We start from the raw sequence: 21,385 nt of genomic DNA, 5'->3' as shown, positions 1-21,385 counted from the left end.
AGCCCGGCTGGAACCGCACACAGCCCGTTGGGGCTCCCGGCGCGGCTGCTCGGGAGTCACCCCGGCGGAGGGGGCATCGTGTCCGTCCGTCCCCCCCACTCCCGGCGACTTACCTGGGAGCAGGATCCGCGCCCGCCCTCAGTACGCGCCGCCCGGCAGCGCCCGCCGGCGCCGGCGGCCGTAGGTCGCTGCAGAAACCATCTCCGCGGGCGCGGTGCACGGCCGGGAGTCCCGCTCTCTCCGCGGTTTCAAGCGGCTTTCCTCGCCCCGCGGGGGGGCCGGGAGTCGCCGGGCTTTCCTCTTCCGCGCTTCGGCGGGGGACGCTGCCCTGCGCGGGCGCGGACGGTTCCGCGCTCCGTCCAGGTCCGCGCCGCTACCGCGGCTCCCGCTCCCGGTGCGGCTGGAAAGGCGGAGAGAGGAGGAGGAGGAGGAGAAGAGGGAGAGGAGCGGCGAGGAGGAGGAGAGCAGAGGGAGGGGGGTAGGAGAGCAGGAAGGAAGTTGTGAGCCTGCCTGGGGTTGAACTCAGCGGAACAAGTTTCTTTTTTTTTTTTCTCTTTTTTTTTTTCTCTTGCGCGCTGGGCGCTGCGCGGCGGGAGGGGAGCGCTGAGAAGAAGAAAAAAAAAAAGTTTCCATTGTTAACTAAAGAGAGAGAAAAAAAAACCCAACACACCCCAACCAAACCGCCCCTCGCCGCCGCGCCTTGGCCGCGGTGGGTTAAAGATACACGAGCCATTTTCCAACCCGGTTCGAAGCCCGGGCGGGTCCCGGCGCGGCCCCCGGCCAGCAAATCCCGCAGCGTCCCGGGCGGAGGGACTCCCGCATCCCGGCCTCCCCGCGCCTGCTGCTGGCCTTTGCAGCCCTCCCCCGGCTGCGGCGGTCAAGGCAGGCAGAGAGCGGCAAGGGAAAGGCTGAGCAAGCCCAGGAACGGGGAGCTGAAGGCCACCCGCGTCCCGCTGTGCCCGGCTCGAAGGCACCGACTAGCCCCGCACCCGGCGCGGCATCGCCTTTGCCCCGGGCACGGCTGCTTGGTGTTGCTGCCTTCCACCACGCTGGCCGGGTCGTTCACAGCAGCCCAAAGTTAGAGCCAAGCCCTCTCCGCAGAGCTGTGAGGCTTTGGATGAGCGCATCCCATGGGTGGAAATGACCTCCGCATCCCCAGACACCAAACGCGAGGGGCGTAAGCTGCCACGGGCACATCCACTTGCTGGGGTTGCCCTGGGTTTATGCTGGGGCTGTAGCTAACGTGCCTGGGGCAACGTCCATCCTTTCTGAGGGAGGATAGGCCCCAGACAGCACTTTCTCAGCTCCCACGGCCCCCAGGAGCCGCTTGGCAGAGGGAGCAGGCTCTTGGCTGTGACAACAGCCTGACTTCTCTATCAAGATAACTCATTGGAAGTAGTTGTCTGTATGTCAGCACTTCAGGAGAGCAGCTCTGCGATTCGCAAGTAGCAGTCAAGGTCAAACACAGATGGCTGTTTTGAGGCTGGTCTGGACTGGCCAAGGGGGGAAAAAAAAAAAGAACAAAAAAGAACTACAGTTGGCTAGGATGTGAGCGCTAGGAATTTCCCCTAGAGAGGGAAATTGATGTCACAGCGGATCAGCTTTTTGTAATTAAGACACGGCCTCTAGAGTGTAAACAGGGGCACAGAGGTCTCCGAATCTGCGGGAGGTGTGGACTGCCAATCCCACTGGCAGACAGACAGACACCCAAAATGAGCTTATGTTTGTTTTTCCAGTAAGAGAAATGCTATTTTGAATTTAGTGCAGGAAAAGAGATTTTTAGACTCTTTCCACTCCCAATCTGTTTCCTCAGTGCCTGTTCTCAGTCAGGAACTTGTCTTTCATGAAATAAAGTACGTGATCAATCTTTTTCCAAAAAGTGACCCCACTGACTATAATGACACTATTCATGGGCATAAACTTCTCCCTGTCTGCAAATATCCCCAGATTCTGGTCATCTGTTTGCTCCCATGCCCTCATGTCTGCATACACACATAAAAAAGCAGGAACTTTGGAAAGAAAGAATAAATCCAAGAATACATGCACCTTCTTTTTCTTTAAAGTAGCCAGGCTGTGCTATGCTAGTATCATCTGCATGTACTTGCAAGCATTGCTGCTTATCCACACACCTTCTGACTGCTCTTTGGGGTTGTTCAAGGGTATTTACACCAACATAAACACAACGGGTGCTTAAAGCCCTTTCTCAGAATCACAGAATCGTAGGGGTTGGAAGAGACCTCGAGAGATCACCGGGTCCAACCCCTTGCCAAAGCAGGTTTGAAAGCAGATTCAAGCACCATAAGATACTCATCCTATCAGAAGAAGACAAAGGAGTGGCAAATTCACTGTGGCACATTTACTGATACCAAACTCCCCATGGGAGACCTGGCCTTAAAATGCAGTGGCATTTTTGTCTTATAACAGAAATATGTGACATCCAGAGCTAGGGATGTTCTGTGGGCATTACAGACAAGGACAAGCTGTGATTTATGAAGGAAGCAGCTAATAAAAGTGGGAAATGGAGAAAAAAATGGCTAGGGATGAATCCCTTTTCAGAATGGGTAGGTACAGGAGGGAGTAATTGTTTCCAGATTGGAGCCAGGCAGCAGTCCACACTGTATGGGGAAGAAAGAGCAGAGAGCTTTCGGCACACTTGTTTCCAATCAAGTGGAAATCAAGTGTCTGAGGTTAGCTTAGACACAAAGCACAAACTGAAGCAGGTTGCTAGTCTAATCCAGGGATGAGGATGGAGGCATGAAGGAGACAAGTTTCTTTCATAGACAGGCATCTTCAGGCATCAGCACTGCTGTAGGTGCTCAATGCTGCCAAAGAGCCCTCTCCATGGCCATGGCATGATTTCAGTAAGTGCTGTGTAAAGAGAACAAAAAGACGGTTCCATTCCATCTTAGTTGTGATCTTCAAGTGCAGGTCCAATCCTGGATCTTGAAAGACCTTGCTTCTGCTTAAGCCATGTTCTTCATTTGGCTTTATAATTCATGCTTCCAAAGAGAATAATGGCAGTGCTTGAGGATACTGAAGCAGGCTGGGTTAGAGCAACAGATAATCCGGCCAACTTTTCTGGGGGCAACTTGTCCTTGTTCAAGACAGTGGGGCTATTAAAACAAACAGGATCTTCTGCTTAGGAAGGGCACATATCCACTGCAGGATGCATTCAGTCCTGAAATAAAGCAATGGCAGACACTTAGAGAAGGGCATGGAGCTTCCCTGTGTGACATCTCCATGACACACTGGCTCTGAGTGTTCAGGGGAGGAAATCACAGCTGTCCAAGCCAACAACCACCCAACACCTCTGTGTACTTGAAGGAAGATGCATCAATTATCATGTCTTATTAAAAATAGTTATCTCAAACGTGCTTGCTGTGCTCCATGAGCAGTGTGTTTGGCTCAGCTGGGCTGTGGCCACTCTGCTCCTGGCTCAGGGGGTGCTGAGTGCTGTGGGGAGGTGGCTGTTTGCAGGGGCAGCAGGACGAGCCCTCCTGTGTGTGAGTGCATGGGGGGAAGAGGAGGTTGGGCTGCCAGTGGGAGTGAAGGCTCTTGCAGACTGTGCCCCACCAGAGCTGGATGAGAGGGCTGTTCAGGCAGGAGCAGAGATTGGCTGCTCAGGAAGCCAATGCTGGGTAGGTAAAGGGGACAGTAGAGCCAAGGCTGGTTTACTCCTTTCAGCCTCCGCTGTGACCCTAATTAATATTTTGCTTTGACTATTGCTAAAACCTGCTCTCAGGCACTGCCCACCCAGGGCTAGGGGAGCCCTGGCAGACCTGTATGGTGCTGGTGACCTTCTCAAGCACAGGCAGAACTGTCCTTTGCTACTTTATACGTCCTCTTCCTTTGGAGTTGAGGTCCTGGTCCACATCTCAAGACTTGTCATGCTGACCCCTGGGATAGTATCAGAAATGTTGCCAGAGCATGAAGATGAAGATGGTGACCCTGGCCTCTGGCACAGTGATGCTCACATCATTGTGAGGGCCCGAGGCATGGCAATAGACTCCCCAAGACAGAGATGTGTTGCATGTCTCGGCACTTTCCACTCTAAGTACACAGTATATTCCTTCCCTTGACCTACTTTCCTTAGGGAGAACCCAGAGAGACATGTTCTGAGTTGAAGAACCCCTTTCCTTCCCCAATCTAAACCACAATAACAAGCAATGCCCCCCCACTCCCCAAACACCTTACTGAAACAAGGTCCTATACTGCAGAAATACCTCCTTTCGTGGAGAAGTTGCGTGACAGGTATTGGCCATTCTCTTCATTTAAATCCTTGGAGGCACTCGATCAATATGGCATAGGCTGCATTATAAAGCTAGGACAGGACAGAAAGGACAACAATCTACTTAGTATCAATCCAATTGTAAAAACAAAACAGAAAAAAACCCCATAATTTAATCATAAAACAACTGCAGTCCTAAAGTACCCTCCTCCTTCCATTCTTCCTTTATTATGAGATTCATTTTTTAAAATTATTATTATCTGTCATGTTTTGGACTGGTTGAATAAGACAGCCTTCACTGTGTTTCAAAGACAAGTTGTCCAAACTGTCACTGTTCGTCCAGTTCAGCATCAGAAGGACCATCCGCATCCCTGCAGTGGAAGCCAGTATTTCACAGCATTTCCTCAGCAGTTAGAAGAATCTCACAATCCTGTAAAATACAGAAATAAATGGATAAGCACAGAGTAATTCTATAGTCAGCAGTGTTACTGTATGTTTATGCCAGTGTGACAGAGGTTAGTATTTTACAAGAAAAAGGAGCACGGAAGGCTGAAGAGGAAACACAACGTGGAATTATGCACTGTGAACTGTCTGTGTGCAGACAGGTGACTGTCACAGGCAGGACACATTTCTGGTCTGGCTGGACTGGCAGGGGAAACAGAAGACCAAGAAAAAGGCTCTTGATGTTTATCTTGCACCAGCAGCCCTTTTGCATTGCTTCAGTGGTAAAACAGGTCAGAAAGACACTTTTCCCCAGCTCCCACCCACCTCTGAGCTGGGTTTTCTGGCCACTTGCTTCCCTCCCGCTATCCCCCAGGTACACAAATGATGGCAGAATTAAGCAGTGACTGGTTAATACTTTCTGTGCCAGCGCCTGTTCAGGGAGCAAGAACACAGGGCTCTGCACAGACACCTGTGGCAAGTCCCTGTAATTTAGGGCAGCCTGCGTACTGTGCCCACGTCTGCCTGAGCTTGCACGCCCACTTAGGGCACAAAGGAAGCACTTTTGTTCTCTGGAAGCCTCCTCCACACATTCCTGCCTGCACCTCGCCCCACACCGCACCAAATCATTGAAGCTAAAGGTCTCTGCCACCTGTTGCTGGCTCTGCCCCTGCTGCTGGGCTGTGGGGTGTCAGAGATGTGGCTCAGTGCCTCTCTGCCTGGCCTCCCTGGGCTGTGAGACAGGCAGGTTGTGCTACAACACCCTGTGTATCCAAGGGTGTTTGTGGCTGTCACCTACCACATGTTTCATATATGGTTGGGGTCCTTGGGCACAGGGGTGCATCCTGTACCTTCGCGCAGCGCAGGCACACTCAGAGCACAAGCACTGGGCTAAGTACGCCAGCTTGGCTCACCAGCACCCGGCTTGGCAACAGGACGTTGGAGAACACTTCCAGAGCTCAAGAGATTAAAAAGCATGTATGGAAAGTATTATGCACGGCCAAGGGCTCTGAGGAGGGATTACATGCACGCGCGACAGGCAAGGCAGTGCAGGAATGCCAGAAGCTAGGAACTCCCCAGGGAGAAGATGTGAAGGTCTGATGTGCATGCCCACAGGTTTTATGTCCGAATACGCCCAGCAGTTTCAGTGCCACCCTTCCTGGGTTTTCCTGGTGCCGGGGAAGAGCCCAGCTCTGCAGCTGGTGCGCGGTCCCCTGCGCTGCAGCAGCAGCAGCAGGGCTTCACGCTGGCACGTTGGCCCAGGGTTGCTGTTTGCTGATAACAGGAATATAAACATGTGTGTGTGTGTGTTTGGGGAGCAGCCCGTGATTCAGCATTTCCTTCTTTTGCACAGGCTGCACTAGAGGCACTGGGAGCACATGAAATGGGAATTGTGGAGTTTTACAGAGGGTCATTGAAAATAAAATTACAGAGGGAAATCCTTCCCCATTGGACCCTGAGGCTCCTAAAAGTTATACCTGTGCCCATGGTTGAGGGGATACGGCAGCTGGATTTCAAACACTGCCTCATCTGAAGAGGTTTTTCCTATTTGTGGGTCACAATTATTCCCCCAGACTGTGACCACATAACCATAAATGGGCAGCTTTGAACTTGTTTGAGGTAGCTGCCATCGCAGCAGGAAAAAGACAAGCTATTTTTTAAGTGTGTGGTGTGTCACATAGACTGTAGTGTATGATGGAGATACTCAGTCTCCAGGGCTTGTGAGATTCCACCACACCTTTTAGGGATAAGAAGACTCTGGAATCACAATAAATGCTGTCCAAGTTTCCACTCTGCAATGAGTGATCTCTGTGTTTTGAAAAACTGGGAGAGAGAGGGCACTGAAGAGGACATGATTAGTAACTTTAAGCCCATATTGGGCTGTGGGCATTTAATTTAAAATAAAGCATACTGGGGCTCCCCAAGAGTCTATTTTTTCTTGTGGAATAATAATATACTCCAAGAATTTACCGTAATATTTCTAGGATGGACAGATGTTTACCTTTTCTTGTTTCTATGTCTGTGAAAGGAACAAATCTGAGCTTAAAACGAGCGCACCACAGCTTATTAAACTGGCAGATCTAGGCTGATTCTTCATAATCTTGAACAGCTAAAGCAACAGAGCTATGAAAATATTCCTAAATGATGTTGCCAGACAACAGCATATTATCTGTGCTATTTTCTGCGTGTTCATTGCCACAGAGCAAACTGCAAAGGCCATCAGAGCCTGACCCCGCATAGCAGCTGCATTATAGCAGCCCCTGGAAAGCACCAGCCCTTGCACGTAGAATTGTTTCAAGCAGGAACATCCTTCCCAGGCAGACTGAGGTCCACGCACTGGAAGACCTCAGCTTTTCCTCTGAACAGCCAGAGGCAAGTAAAACCCTTAGGGAAGGAACCGCATTTCTTCCTAGGAACATTTTCAGCCCTTTTACAAGTTTCAATACACACACGCATGTTTGCCCAGGCATAATAAGGGTCTTTGCCAACAGCACCACGGGCAGGTTCTCCACTCTTAGCTAGTGCCAGCCAGAGCCACCGTCCCCCTGCTGCCCCCTGCCCTTGCTCTGGAGACACCCGCTCTTGGAGCTGTGAGCTGTCTCAAGAGCTAATTCTCCTTGCTGTGCTCCCATCCCCTCTGGCTGGCCTGCACAGCACAAGGCTCCCTTGCCCCTCCTCCTGCCTCAGGTGTTTCCAGAGTGCTTCTGGATCAGCATGTGTTTATCTCCAAGAGGGCACCTATCTGGAAAGATTTTTATGCTGCTGCTGCAGGCTATGGAATTACGGATAATCGATCTTTCCCACCCTACTCCCAGGTGCTTTCTGATCCTGGGCAAGGTCCTACAGTGGGAGTTTTCACCTCTGTGTAACTAAGTTGAAGCATTTAAACCCACATTGAGGTGCCGGAGTAGGAAGGCAGATTTCAAGAGCTGGGATGGTCCCTCATCCTGCCATGAAGTTTGCTGCTCTTCACAACTCTCTGTGCTTCAAGGAAGGGGCTCTCCATTCTTCTTTTCCTGTGGGAAAGGGGCAGGTACTAACGGTTCCATGAAATTAGATATCTAAAAGGCCATTACAGCTGGGTAAGGTGAACATCTGGCCCAGAGAGGAGGCATTAACCATCCATTTCCAAGCTTGCTGAATGAGAGCTGATGAGCTAGATTGCAGTTCTAATGGGTTCCTAAATGTTACTTATGTGCTCCCTGCTTCCTGCCGGATGGGGACAGATACTACAGAGTTCCAAACAGCTGCTTTCTTCTTCCCAGGAGAATTCACCTAATTGCCTAAGTAACTTAATGAGATGCAAAAGTGAGGGCAGAAGGGGAGAGTATAGGGGGTCTGTATGTCCTCAGCAGAACCCCTGTGTTTACTTCCCACTTGTTCTTCATCCCTTTTCCATCCTTCACTCTCCTACTTTCTGGTTATACCTATGGAGACCTGTAGCTCTCCTTGCCTGAAACAGATTCTCCCATGACCCCTGACAGTGGTGGTGTTTAGGACTGGGTTATGCAGGGCTTCAGGCTGGCTTGAGGCAGGCAGAGCTGGCAGGAGATGGTGCTGCAGAGGTGCTCAGCAAAGAGGCTCAGTGACTCGCTGTTGGGGAGTTCCCAGGTCTCCAGCTTGGCCTTCTCGCACCCCATGCTCCACCCACTCTGCCCACAGGAGTCTGCTGTTTAAGAAGAGCAGGACTTGTCTGGTGAATGGGACAGAGAGATGCCTCCCCAGCCAAAAAGAACATGGAGTAAGTAAGGAGGACCAGGAGAGTTGGTGAAGCTCTGCTGACCCCAGTGCCAGGCGGGATGCTTTGCCCTCAGAGACTGTGGCTTCTTGAGGCTGTCAGAGATGTTGCCTCTTCACTGTTTGTGAGCACAGCCCATAACCCAGCTGAAGGCACTGGAAAAGCTGGCAGCCATTGTGATCTTCTCCTCACCAAAAGCAGACTGAAACTGTTTTTCTTCAGGGCTGTTTTCTGAGGAGCGGGGAGAGGGCATCTGGACAGAGTGCTAAGGATTAAGCGTGTCTCTCTCTCTGACAAATTGTTTGAGGTTTGCCAGTTCCCTCATGTTCTCTCCCACTAGCTGAGGACAGCCTTGTCCTGAATAGGAGAATGGGAACGGTGCAAGAGCTCAGCTGTCTGACATCCTTCTGCCTTCTGGCTCAGCGCGAGGGAGATTAATGAAAGCTGCCAAGGAAATGCCTTGGAATGACCCTTCTGATAGGAGAGACAGTATCATGGAAATACTCACTTCATTCCTTAGCCACACAACCAAATTTCTTTAACTCTCCTCAGGGTCATTTTTTGACTGGATTGCAAGTGTGTTTTATGTAACACCCCACCCCCACCCCCCCAAAAAAAAAGCCAAACCCCAAACCCCTTTGTTTCATTCTGGTTTACGTTTTTGACATTTCCTAAAAGGAACAAAATGTTAAAAAAATGAAATATTTTTTTTTACAGCCTCATCTATCATTAAGAGACAGTTTGCTTAACATCTCTTCTTCCCTATGAAGGTGATGGGTGGGCCTGAACAAGACTTCCAGGATCCAGTAAGTGAGGTGCCATTTGCGTCATCAGCACCGGCAGTCATCAGGGAATCATCTACATTTTTTATTGTTTCAAAAAGAGATGGGGAGGAAGAATGGAGCAGCCTGAAATTTACTGCAGTTGGTGGAGCAGACTTTAGACAGATGGAAACTTGGATTCTGTGCAGGAACAGACCCTGTGTGAGCCTGTCGACTTAGGCAGGGCACTGTCTCAGGAAGGAGGAAATGTCACGTGGGTCTACTCAGACTTGAAACCTCCAAGAAGGACTGTTGGAGACTGCCTTAGCCATTAAGAAAGTGGTGCATCTGTGATGAACCAAATCACAGAGTTTGTTAGAGCTCTCCTGCTCAGCAGGCTGGGCCCAGCTCTGCCCTGGAAGTCATTCCATTAGTTGCTGGAGAGACACTGGAAGAGACTTCAGAATAGCAACTGAAACTGCATTAGGGTTTCCTTTGAACACTGGAGACCACTGGAGGCTGAGAGAGGAACTCTTAACAACTAAAGAAGTGCAGCCATCAGATTTGCTGTCTAAACAGTGATCTCACCTGCAGCGGTTTTTAAGTGGCATCTCATGGTTCCCAACCCCTGGCTCAAACACCCTGACATACTTGCATCGTCACATTCTCATCCTCTTCCCTTTCCCAGGGAAACTCACCAGGATGGGAAGCAATGAGTACACACAGGTTTTGTGGACCTTTAGGAATACTTCTGAATATTGCTAAAGGGAATGAAAGCACGAAAACACCCATGTTACTGGAAGCGGTAAGTGCCCTAGGAAGCCTCCCCAAAGTTTTTAAGATCCATGCCAGGGACTCTTCCCCTGCTCAGCCTCACTGAAACTCCTAAATTGTCAGTGGTTTTGTTTCCCCTCCATGTCATTTTCTCACCTCCTCTCCATCAAGCCGATGTCCAGTTCTGCTCATGAGGAAACCTGTAGCAATTCCGTGGGAGCCAAAGGACTGAATCATACAGGAATGCAATCAGGCACTGTGATGACTCTGACAGGAACAGAGAATTGGGGGTTAGAGCTGTTCTAAAATAAACTATTTAATCTGACCAAACACTTGATAAATTCTTCCCTCCTACTTTCTTTCTGAATGTGATTCCATGTCCAAATTAATTTCTTTTGCGTGATTAATCGGCAGCTGGAAGCAAGTGATGTCATGGGCTCTGACATTATATTGTCATCAAATATTGCATTTGTCATATTTTCTTTTTTAACTAAATGACTGCAGCAGTGGCTTTGCTGGCTGGTGGCCAGCTGAGTCTCTGCACAGCAATGGAACATCCCTCCCCTCTGTTTTCCCATATTCTCCAGCTTGCTTGCTTTCTGGTGGAAGAGTTAACTTCCGTGGCAGGGCTCTGAGTAGCACCTACTGAGTGTATTCAGGAAAAACACACAGCAAGGCCTGGGGGAGTCCTTATAGCCCTGACAAACTAGGGGTTCAGAGGAAAAGTAGTGCTGGGGCAGCTTCAGAGTCAGACAAGGAGATTTTTGTTTTGGATGAGGGATGGATGGAAGGAGGTTAGATTCCCTCAAATGCAAGCTCTCAATATGAACAAACATTGCAGTTGCATTTACACAGAAACAAAATGTTTGCTTTTGGCCACGTTGTAAAAAGAAGGATAACGATACCTGCAGGAACAGTGCAGGACACTTCACTGCTGAAGAAATTTGCTGGGTGGTTGCTAACTGATGATGTCTCTCTCAGGTTTAGCAGAAATGGTAATGCCTGAAGTTATTGTACACTTCATTTTCTGTTAAAACCTGATATGTCTCTCATCTTCCTCTCTGTCAAAACTATGCTCTCCCATTCTTAATGCTTAAATCATTCTCTTTTTTTTTCTTTTTTTTAATTCTCAAGTTTGGAGTGAATCAGAGACATTTGCTTGGTACAGGGAGTTGTAAAAGTGGAAGGTGGGGCCTTGGATTCTCTAAAAACTATGTTTTGTGTCAAGTTCTGTCTCCAACAACATATCAGTTTAAAAAGCTGCATCTGCTCCAACCTGTCCTGTCTTTGTGAAGGCAGTCTTGATGGGCTGGTTTTGGAATAACTCTGATGGCTTATTTTCTGCTTTCTTTTTCCACCACCTCACAGCGTATACAACACGTTGCGAGCATAAACGTCAGTGAGTTTTGGTTGATTTTGTTGAGACATCAGCTGTGTTCCAGGCAAATGGAAATACAGCACTCCATTTTCCAAATCATTACACAAGGATGAGATTTCAGTCAAATATTTTCTGTTAATATGCTTAGGCATTTACAATTATGGAAGCTGTTTCGTAAGTAAATGTGAAATTATTGCAGCAATGATGAGTATCAGTGGGGCTTGAAAGCCTTTAATTAATTTTTGTTACTTTTGACACAGTGGTACTAATTTGAGAGTAATAGAAAGTATGGAAGAATCCCAAAAAATGGATTACATCACACCTGACATAAGTTTTGGCTCATTCTCTGTCATGTAGATAATCCATGGAAAATCCCCCCAAAGCTAACAACTGCAGCAGGAAACACAAATTACAGTGTGCATATGTTACCTAGTTACATCCAAAGAAAAATACCTACCAATTCAGATGGGCTGTGGACCAGGTCTAATATCATGGACCTAAATTAGAAACTCATCTGTCTCTGGAATAGAAAATGATCAAGTTCTCCCTTTCAGCATTCAGTTCAACATCCCTTCAAGCGCTGTCTCCAAGGAAGTACTTTTTTTTCCACAATTCCTATTTTCCCTTGTACTGTTCAGAAATTGAAAACAAGGATTTACATACAAGGTACTAAATAATCTACTAAAATGAAATGAGTTTCCACTGGGTAGACATGTTTTTTCCATCCACGTGTAAGGTAAGCATAGCAGACAGCCTTTCTTTTTAACAAACTGACACAACATAAACAGGATGAATGAATAGGTAACTCTCTGCAGCTACACATAGAAGAGCTCCAAGTATTTCACAGTGGTGAGGCTGGTCCTCCTCACAGCGTAAGTCAAAACACAGAGGGCAACAGGAGCAGCAGCATGGTGCCCAAGGCAGTGCAGAGAAGCAGCAGCAGAAAGGGCTCTCTTTCCTGCCAGCCCATGCCAGAACCACCCTTGGGTCTTTGGACTGCACCAACAGCCTTGGCCTTTTATTTAGAGAGGGACAGAGCTAAATAGCTAATAATAGCTGAAGCCTGCTTCCTCATTCCTGTTTCCATACAGTCACGTTTGCACGATGAACTTCAGTAAAGCCAACACACCAGGTATGTTATGTGTACTAGTTCCTGTGAGTAGCTGTTCTTTCAACACAGCAATTGTATTACCTCTCATTGTAGTAGCTGTTAAAGGCTTGCCTGCAGCTGTCTCTGCTCAGCCTGGCCCAGCCACAGCTTCTCAGCTCACATGGACAGCCCTTGTTTTCCATCATATCCTCTCCCTGCAGGTCAATAGCAAAGTCCAGCTGATGTGCGTCTCTGTGGCTGGGCCAGGCCTTCAGCAGTGCTCAGGCAGCTCAAGGACACCCTTCTCTCTCTGCTCAAATGCCCAGCCTTTATTAGCATTTCTTATGCTGCTTCAGTGCTTCTTGGGCTCGTGCTTATTTGTCCTCATGCTTCTGCCAGCGCTTCACAAAACTCCCAGAGCTGGATCCAAATGCTGAAAGGAAGAGAATCACTGACTCCTACTGGCTTTCAATCAAATCTTTTCTCTACTGAAAAACATGTGGTCCTGCAGAGAAGGTTGAATTTCAAAGCTGGATACAGCATCGTTGTTTTTGCTGGTTTGGTTTCTGAAAGGTAAATGTTAAATATTAAATAAAAGCATAGGAAGCCAACCCAGGAAAGGGCTGGGATGCATAGCTCCTGTTTCTTTCATTTGCAAAATATATTTAGGAAACCCTTTATGTACAGTTTTTGTAGAACAGCCATTGGGACATTGCTGAAAGCTGACAGCATCACCCTGGTACATGGACAGCCTACTACAGAAGCACTGCTACTGAAACCACAGAGTGTGGGTTACTCTGCAGAAGAAATGGGGAGGCATGTGGGAACAGATTTCTGTTTTCTTTTAGCAGCACTGCTTGGCCAGAGAAGCCACAGGTAAATAAAGGAGGCCAGGAGGGAGCTAGTCAGGTGCCACATGGACACGGGGAAGCCATGTCTGGAGGGAGAGCAGCAAACAGGCACAACAGTCGGGCAACACCTGCAGCTTCAGCTCTGCTGACCAAAACTGCAAGAACAAGGAGGGTACAGGCATTTCTGCATGGGTTAAAGGTGCCCAACTGAAAAACTTCAGGTTTGGGGCATTGCTACCACTGCAGCGTTCCCCCTTCCTCCTTTCATTGCTACTCCTGCAGCCTTCCCCCTTCCTCCTTTCATTGCTACATTGCAGCCTTCCTCCTTCCTCCTTGGTGACCAACTCCCCAAGGCAACTGGATGCAGTGCTGGCCTTTCAGGACTTACAAAATACAAATACAGTTTTATTTACTTCCTGACCCTTGGCTCAGAACATCTGCAGCTCTCCAAATGAAAAGCAACTGCTGTTGTTTAGCAACTTCTTCTGCTCCTGCTTCTGAGAAACTCAACATGAGCCAACAATGTGCGCTCACAGCCCAAGAGGCCAACCATATCCTGTGCTGCATCAAAAGGAGCATGGCCAGCAAGTCAAGGGAGGTGATTCTGTCCCTCTGCTCTGCTCTCATGAGACCCCATCTGGAGTACTGTGTCCAGTTCTGGAGTCCCCAACATAAGAAAAACATGGAGCTGTTGGAACAGGTCCAGAGGAGGCCACAAAGATGATTAGAGGGCTGGAGCACCTCTCGTATGAAGACAGGCTGAGAGAGTTGGGGTTGTTCAGCCTGGAGAAGAGAAGGCTCCGGTGAGATCTTATAGTGGCCTTCCAGGCCCTGAAGGGATCCTGAAAGAAAGCTGGGAAGGGACATTTTACAAGAGCATGGAGTGATAGGACGAGGGGGAATGGTTTTAAATTGGAAGGGGGTAGATTTAGTTTGGATATTAGGAAGAAATTCTTCACTATGAGGGCGGTGAGGCCCTGGCAGGGGTTGCCCAGGAAGGTGGTGGCTGCCCCCTCCCTGGCAGTGTTCAAGGTCAGGTTGGATGGGGCTTTGGGCAACCTGATCTAGTGAAGGTGTCTCAGCCCATGGCAGGGGGGATGGAACCCGATGATCTTTAAGGTCTCTTCCAGCTCTAACCATTCTATTATATGATTCTATGATATGGTTCTATTCTTCATTCTGCCAGGAGATGGAGGCCATGCTGTGATGTCACCATCACACAGCATGCATGTTGTGGTGACATTTGAGAACTGGGTTGAGCCCCACAGGCAGCTGGTGCTATTGCTCTTATATTTTGCATCTTGGCTAGCAGGAGAAAGCCTGGCTGGTCCAGTGAATGGCTACAGCTGGAAATTTTAGTCAAATTGAGAAGAAAAAAAAAAGGATAATGGAGCCTTCTTCACCAGAAACATCTTGGACTTCTATTCTGGATGAGACACTTCAGTCAGCATTCTCAGCATCTCCTGTCCTTCCAGTATGTGGTGATGCTCCTTTTCCATCTCTGCTAGAAGAGAAACCTGATGAATCCTGGGCCATGAGTGTGGGTGCTAATTTTATTGGAAAAGAGCTCTGGGAAAGTTTTTCATCCCCCTTCCTCCTGAAGAAAATCTGGAAAATTGTTAGAAGTAACTGGTTTCAGTAAATTTGGTGGGGTGATGCTGGAAGCCATACTGATTGTTGAAAGATACTTCAAAAAGTAAGTGGTGGCAAGGAGAGTACCTCTGCAAATTTTTGAAACTGAGTCCATGAAAACGTTCATTCCTCAGCTTAATCTTCATGGATTCAGCAAAAGGGAAGAGGATTCTCCAGTGTCTGCCTCACCTGATGAACTTGGAGCACTAGCAGCAGCTTTAGGTTCTGCCTTAGGAAGATACATCAGTCTCACTGCACATGAAGTAACTTTCAGGATATTCTGGTGGGATAGATTTATTTTCAGACACAATAAACCTTTGAAGGTAGGTGACGAGGATGGCAGTGAATGTCCTGATTCAGTCTCTCTGGTCGTTCCCAGCAATTCTTGATGTAGTATTTCTAGGAGCAGAAATGCTGAAAAAATAGGTCTTGGTTCTTTCCAGTTACTTTAAGGCCAGGAGATGGAAAGATAGCCTCCCTGTATCGTGCATTTTTTATATTGCTCCATATCTTGATTTTGAGATTTCTCCATCTGGTTTTATGCTTCGGGGAATCTTGCACTCTCTGCTCAAATGACAAAACCACAAGAGCAACTATGACTTAACAGAGTTGTATTCAAACATTTTATGTTTAAAATGTCTCAAAGAGGCCTTTTCAATATCCATCTGTCATGGATCAGCCCCAGGGAGCAAGTGAGCACCACGCGCCCCTCACTCACTCCTGCCCAGGGAGGGGAAACAGGCAGAGCCACACAGGTTGAGATAAGGACAGGTACTGACACAGCACCACAAAAGGGGAACAACAACAACAGAGCATGGGACAGAACACACACACCACACACATGATGATAACACTGAGCACTTGCATCGACCTGATGAGGTGGTAACACAGAGCACTGCACCAACATAATGACTGACCCCACACCAAACTGCACTCAGGCTGTCCTGGAGCCCCACGGACCCATGCCTCCCCGACCAGCCCCCTTCAGGGGGGTGTGATGTCAGGTGGGGTGAAAAACAGCCTGGGCCCACTCAGCTCACCTGTGCTGGCTGCCTGGGGGAGTCTACTCTGGCCTGGCCAGAACCAGGACACCATATTTATCTTTTTTGAATAAAATGCTTAGTTATTGTAGCTTTGTAGGTATGGAAATGGTGGCAACTAACTCCTCTCTTTTGCATTTTTAGTTGCTTTTCTATTATAGACCTATTTCAAGAGAGCTTTTCCCTACCTGCTGTGAACCTGTAAGCAAAGTGCTTGTGTTACACAGCACCAGCTGCATTCTCACTTGACCTGGATTTGAAGAAAGACTTCCTGGGAAGTCCAGATGTTCAGCCAGCAGTAGGAGCTGCTTCTTCAGAAGAGAATGTTCCCTTTGTAGCAGCTACACAGAGGACACCCAACACCTCCACACCTATTGAGCCATGTGCTGAAGCATTGACAGATTGGAAATGCCTGTACATCCCTTATCACTACAACGCAACAACCACACCCTGGGCGGTGTCCAGGTTGTAGCTTCAGCTGCATCTGATACTTCAGCACACCCTGTTCTACCTCCTGTACCACAGTCCTTTTACACCAGGGCTAGGGCTTCCTGCTGTTCCATCTGGGCATCCATATCCAGCAGCTGTGTGTGCTCTCTGTGTTAGCCTGCTTCCTTTCTGGGACCCACTGCTTTCAATGTCCGTGCTGGCAGCAGCCTCTGCTGTTGCTGTGCCAAGGCTCCAGCATATCGTCATTGCCCTGCTTGCACCTGCCATCCAGACAGTGCAGCTGTAGGCAATGGGGTTGGACCCTAACACTGGACACAGCACAGACACCAAGCACCAAGCAAGCAGAGCATCACAGAGCTAGAAATAGATTGCTATAGAAATAAATAATAATAACAAGGTGTTTGCGTTCTCAAGAAGTCTGTTCCAGTTGTCTTGTCCTGTCTCTACACAGTTACTGTCTCTATGACCCAGAGGGTTGCCTGCAGAGAAGACAAAGGCCCCAGGCACCAGCAATGCTCTCAGCAAAACACAGCAAAAGGCAGCACATGGGTAACCCAGCAGTTGCACCGCGCACCACTCACACAAACCAAATCATTCATAGGTCTGGGTAAGTCCATGTCCCTTCCTCCCCTCAGGTCAGACTCGGAGAGAGGGGCAGCACTAGCTGCAGGGAACAGACTTGGAGTTCTCTTGCCCATCCCATCTGGGCTTAATGACAGCACTGCAGCTGGCAAAGTTGCACAGCTGTCCTACAGGAGTCACTTGTCCTTTCTGTCTCCATCATGAGTGGTTATGCTTTTATGGAGCACAGGAAGTGACAGAGTAGAGCCCAGCACTCAGTCACCACTGGATGCTCAGCACTGGCATCAGTCAGTGACCCTGACATCTGCAGAAATGAGTATCGCCGAGAAGCAATTCCCTTTCCCTTACTTCCTTCCCACCCTCCATCCCTTTCCTCCCTCCCTCTGCTCTCTTCCTCCTCTCTTCATCTTTATCTTCCTTCCTTCCTTCCTTCCTTCCTTCCTTCCTTCCTTCCTTCCTTCCTTCCTTCCTTCCTTCCTTCCTTCCTTCCTTCCTTCCTTCCTTCCTTCCTTCCTTCCTTCCTTCCTTCCTTCCTTCCTTCCTTCCTTCCTTCCTTCCTTCCTTCCTTCCTTCCTTCCTTCCTTCCTTCCTTCCTTCCTTCCTTCCTTCCTTCCTTCCTTCCTTCCTTCCTTCCTTCCTTCCTTCCTTCCTTCCTTCCTTCCTTCCTTCCTTCCTTCCTTCCTTCCTTCCTTCCTTCCTTCCTTCCTTCCTTCCTTCCTTCCTTCCTTCCTTCCTTCCCTCTCCCTCCCATCCTCCCTCCCCTCCTCCTCTCTCTGCTTTTGAAGAACAGCACATCTTACTCTTTATCACCGTACAACATTGCTGACCATCAGGAAACTTCTGGAAACCAAGGAAAAGAGAGACCCTGTGACTGAACTCGATTGAACAAGTGTTCAAGCCTCCAACGGCTTCAAAGACACACAGCATTTGGCAGCATGGTCACCATGGTGAGCTCAGCATCTGGCAGGATAGACCCTGAGTTAGCATGACAAGGAGAGGTAGACGCACAGAAGAACATTAGAAAAAGACAAAGAGAGGTGCATGACTTTCTGGGATCAGGTGGGCAATGCAATTATGTGGGTATTTTAGAGCTCCATCTTGCAATATGATCCCTATTTGAGAGTCTGATGTAGTTTATCAGGACTTCTGGCACAAACTGGACTGTAGACCTCCAAAAAAGTCTTGGTTTTGAAAGAGGCAGTGTTAACAGGTTTTGGATTACTCATTCTTTGAGCACGCATCCGCTGTTCTTTCTTTCTCTCCTTTGGTGGGGATTGGTCAGTTCACATGGCATTTAGAGGCAATTTTGTAATTTGCAGATGCTAATAGAGGTATTTGGGTTCACTGATGTGTATGCTCAAGCAGCTGTTCTTTGTGATTCAATTTTTCTTCCATGAGTCAACTTACACTTGTTTCAGACTTCACAAGAAACATTTTACAGTAAAAAGCCTCCCAAGACTATAAGCTAAAATACAGATCAAAAATTTGGCACAGCCCTTGAGCAGAAGTTTTATTTCATATTTTTTTATTATAAAGAAAGGGGTAGTCCATCTGGAGTCCATCTAAGCACATGCTTGGAATGAGTACCTGTCCATCAACTTTGCAGCATCGTTTGGCGGAACTGAAATCACAGTAACATCGTTAACATTGGAAGGAGCTGTGCAGCATGTCAGAAATGTATTGGCTTCACAGTAAGATCAAAGCACAAGACAAAACAGATCACAGCATTAGGCAAGGTTCCTCCCTTTGACTACATCTAACAGACTTCTGTGAGAAATGGGAGATACGGGTCAGATCCTCTCAGATGGAGAAGATATTCAGACCTGAGTTTTATACAGCCTACACGAGTCCCTGGGTTTGCAAAAGAGGTGCCCACTACCAACAGTAATTTTATAATGTTAGCCTGCTATTTAACTTTTTCCACTGCAAGTTTTTTATGAAGGTGAGATTTCATTTGGGGTTGAATGAAGCTTGTTCCACAACCCAGAGCAACATTTTACAGTTTTTCACGTGAATGCAAATGAAACCCAGATATCTCTACTGTGCATGAGTTCAAACACATTTCAGCCCAACTTTGATTTATTTGGCTCAGCCACCAAACTGAAAATTTATTCAAATTACCTTAAGAGTCAGAACTTCATTGCCATAAGTGAAAAACACATGTGTATCATAAGCAGGAGTCTCACTGTCCAAGAGTTACTGTCTGTGCTAGAGCAGTCTGGTCCTGAAGGTCTGCACCCCATGGAAGGCACTCACAATGGGGCAGTTGGTGAAGAGCTGAAGCTTCATGGGAAAGGACTCATGTTGGAGAAGTTCGTGGGTGGGACCCCACACTGGAGCAGGGGAACAGTGTAAGGAGTCCTCCCCCTAAGAACAAAGGACTAGCAGAGACAATTCATGATGAACTGACTGACACCACCCCCCTTCCCCATCTGCCCCCTGTGCCGCCTGGGCAGAAGGAGAGAGAGAAATCATGAATAAAGTTGAGCCCAGGATGGAGCGGGGAGGAACTAATAAATTACATACATTTTATTCCATATTGAGTCTGTTTTGCCCGTGACACTAATTGCAGGATGATCTCTCCCTGTCCTTATCTCCACTCCAGAGCCTCTCGATATATATTTCCTCCCCTGTCCATTTGAGAAGGGCACGATAAGAGTGGCTTTGATGGGCATCTTGCCTCCAGCCAGGGTCAAACCACCATAGACAAGAAATGACTTTAAGAGGTGAAATGATTTAGCTGGCTTTTAAGATAGCTGCACTGTGTGGAAGAATTAAATGAATCTGATCTTGTTATGGACCCTCCTGTATAACTGTTGAAATTAACATGAAAAGCTCTGAGAAAGACAGAGGAGCCAGAAATGCAGTTTAGGGAGGAAAGCAGAGGTGGGTGAGAAATGATCTAAGTGTTGGCATTGTGCGCGGTAGAGCTGGCCTTGCTCATCCCCATGAACATCACTGCACTACGCCCTCCTGGAAGGGGGTGCCTCAAAACACTCCACTCAGGGTGCTTATCATCTTCCCCATACAGGTGGGAAAACAAAGGCAGGGAGAGGTCAAGAGCAATGTTTTAAAAACTGGGCAGTGATTTTTTGTTGTCTCTGTTTCTGCATGTCTAAAAGGAAACCAGTCTGGTTTCCTTCACCAAAGCCATGACTTTCATGAACCTCATGACTTTCATGAAGTGTAGAGTACTGTCTGCTCAGCATGTAGAAAAACGAGGCCTAAAGTGTCTCAAATTCAGCATTTGAAATGAGTACATGGGAAATATTGGTCTTTTATATGCTACTCTTGCTCATACAGAAAGTCATCACCATTACTGTTTTCTAAATTACAGGGAAGGCAACTTTCTGCTTTTTAAATAATATATCTGATTATGACATTACTTCTCACAGCTTTGGTATTTGCATTTAAATACAGGCTGTAAGGCATCCACAAATAACATGGGGGGTGGGGTGTCTGTGGAGCTGCTTTTGCTTTTTCCTGACATTTCTATGAGTAAATCATCTGACTTGATAGGGAAGATGAGGAAACTGCATCTTCCCTACATGTCATGAAGAACTGTAAATTTTTCTCTTGGATATGGGTATTGCAGCTCCTCTGACAGCACTATACCCACCCTCAGTCGTGCTAGATTTTATACTGCCTTCAGTGACAGCACAGATGCTGGAATTGAACTGCTTGGTGACTGTCAGGCAATGTGTCCTAAGAGCAATGGTGTTCTTCTACAAAGGATTTAAGGCACAGAAAAGCTCCTGACTGAACCAAGAAGTCTCTTGGAATTCAGACCACATCACTGAGCACTGATCTAAATTCTGGTGCAACACCTCCCTTTGCCCAGGTGCTCACACTGGCTCTATCACAGCGCGTTGTCTTTTCTGCTATTTCCCTTTCCTCCTTGTATCAGTACCTCATTGTTTGTGTAAGTATCCAGTTCCTCACTGGATTTAGGAAAAGCCAAATACACCTCCACAGATACAACAGACATTTTGGAGTCCCTGAAGCTTGCCCTCAAATGAATATTTGTGATTTTTCTTTATTTTCACTGCCCTCTCCTCTGCAGTTCTCTACTGAGTAATGGCTTTCTGCTGGGGTAACTTCACTTTGACAATGTCAGATCTATGTGCTGTTCCCTTTTGTTTCTCTCTCCTTGACTACCACGTACCATCGTGTGAGCAGTTCAACAGCAGCTCTGGCTGAAATGGTCCCTAGGCTGTATGCAGGCTTTGCAAGTGCAGACATGCTCAGATGGATAGAGTTCATCCACTACCACCAGTCAACTCTGGCTCTCTGTGAGAGTTGGAGTATGACTGTGTTTCATGGAGACAGTTTTTGACCAAGGATGAGTGCAAATGCTTGCAGAGTTTTGCTGCTCTGGAAACACCTATTACTGTTATGTATATCTGAGATGTATGGGAG

The 21,385-nt window shown here is 47.7% G+C and overlaps 1 protein-coding gene across 1 annotated transcript in view; it reads right to left on the bottom strand.

The window, feature by feature from the left end:
* The window catches only part of ITPKB (inositol-trisphosphate 3-kinase B), a 70,443-nt gene extending 70,281 nt beyond the window's left edge, over nt 1-162 (bottom strand). The window contains exon 1 of the mRNA XM_084261472.1: nt 114-162. The gene's annotated coding sequence lies outside the window, so the exon portion shown is untranslated. The remainder of the gene's footprint in view (nt 1-113) is intronic.
* Between the last annotated feature and the right edge of the window lie 21,223 nt (nt 163-21,385).

The sequence above is a fragment of the Gallinula chloropus genome (assembly GCF_964237585.1).
Source record: "Gallinula chloropus genome assembly, chromosome: 3".
Classification (NCBI taxonomy): domain Eukaryota; kingdom Metazoa; phylum Chordata; class Aves; order Gruiformes; family Rallidae; genus Gallinula; species Gallinula chloropus.
This window is presented reverse-complemented; position numbering and strand designations above follow the sequence as displayed.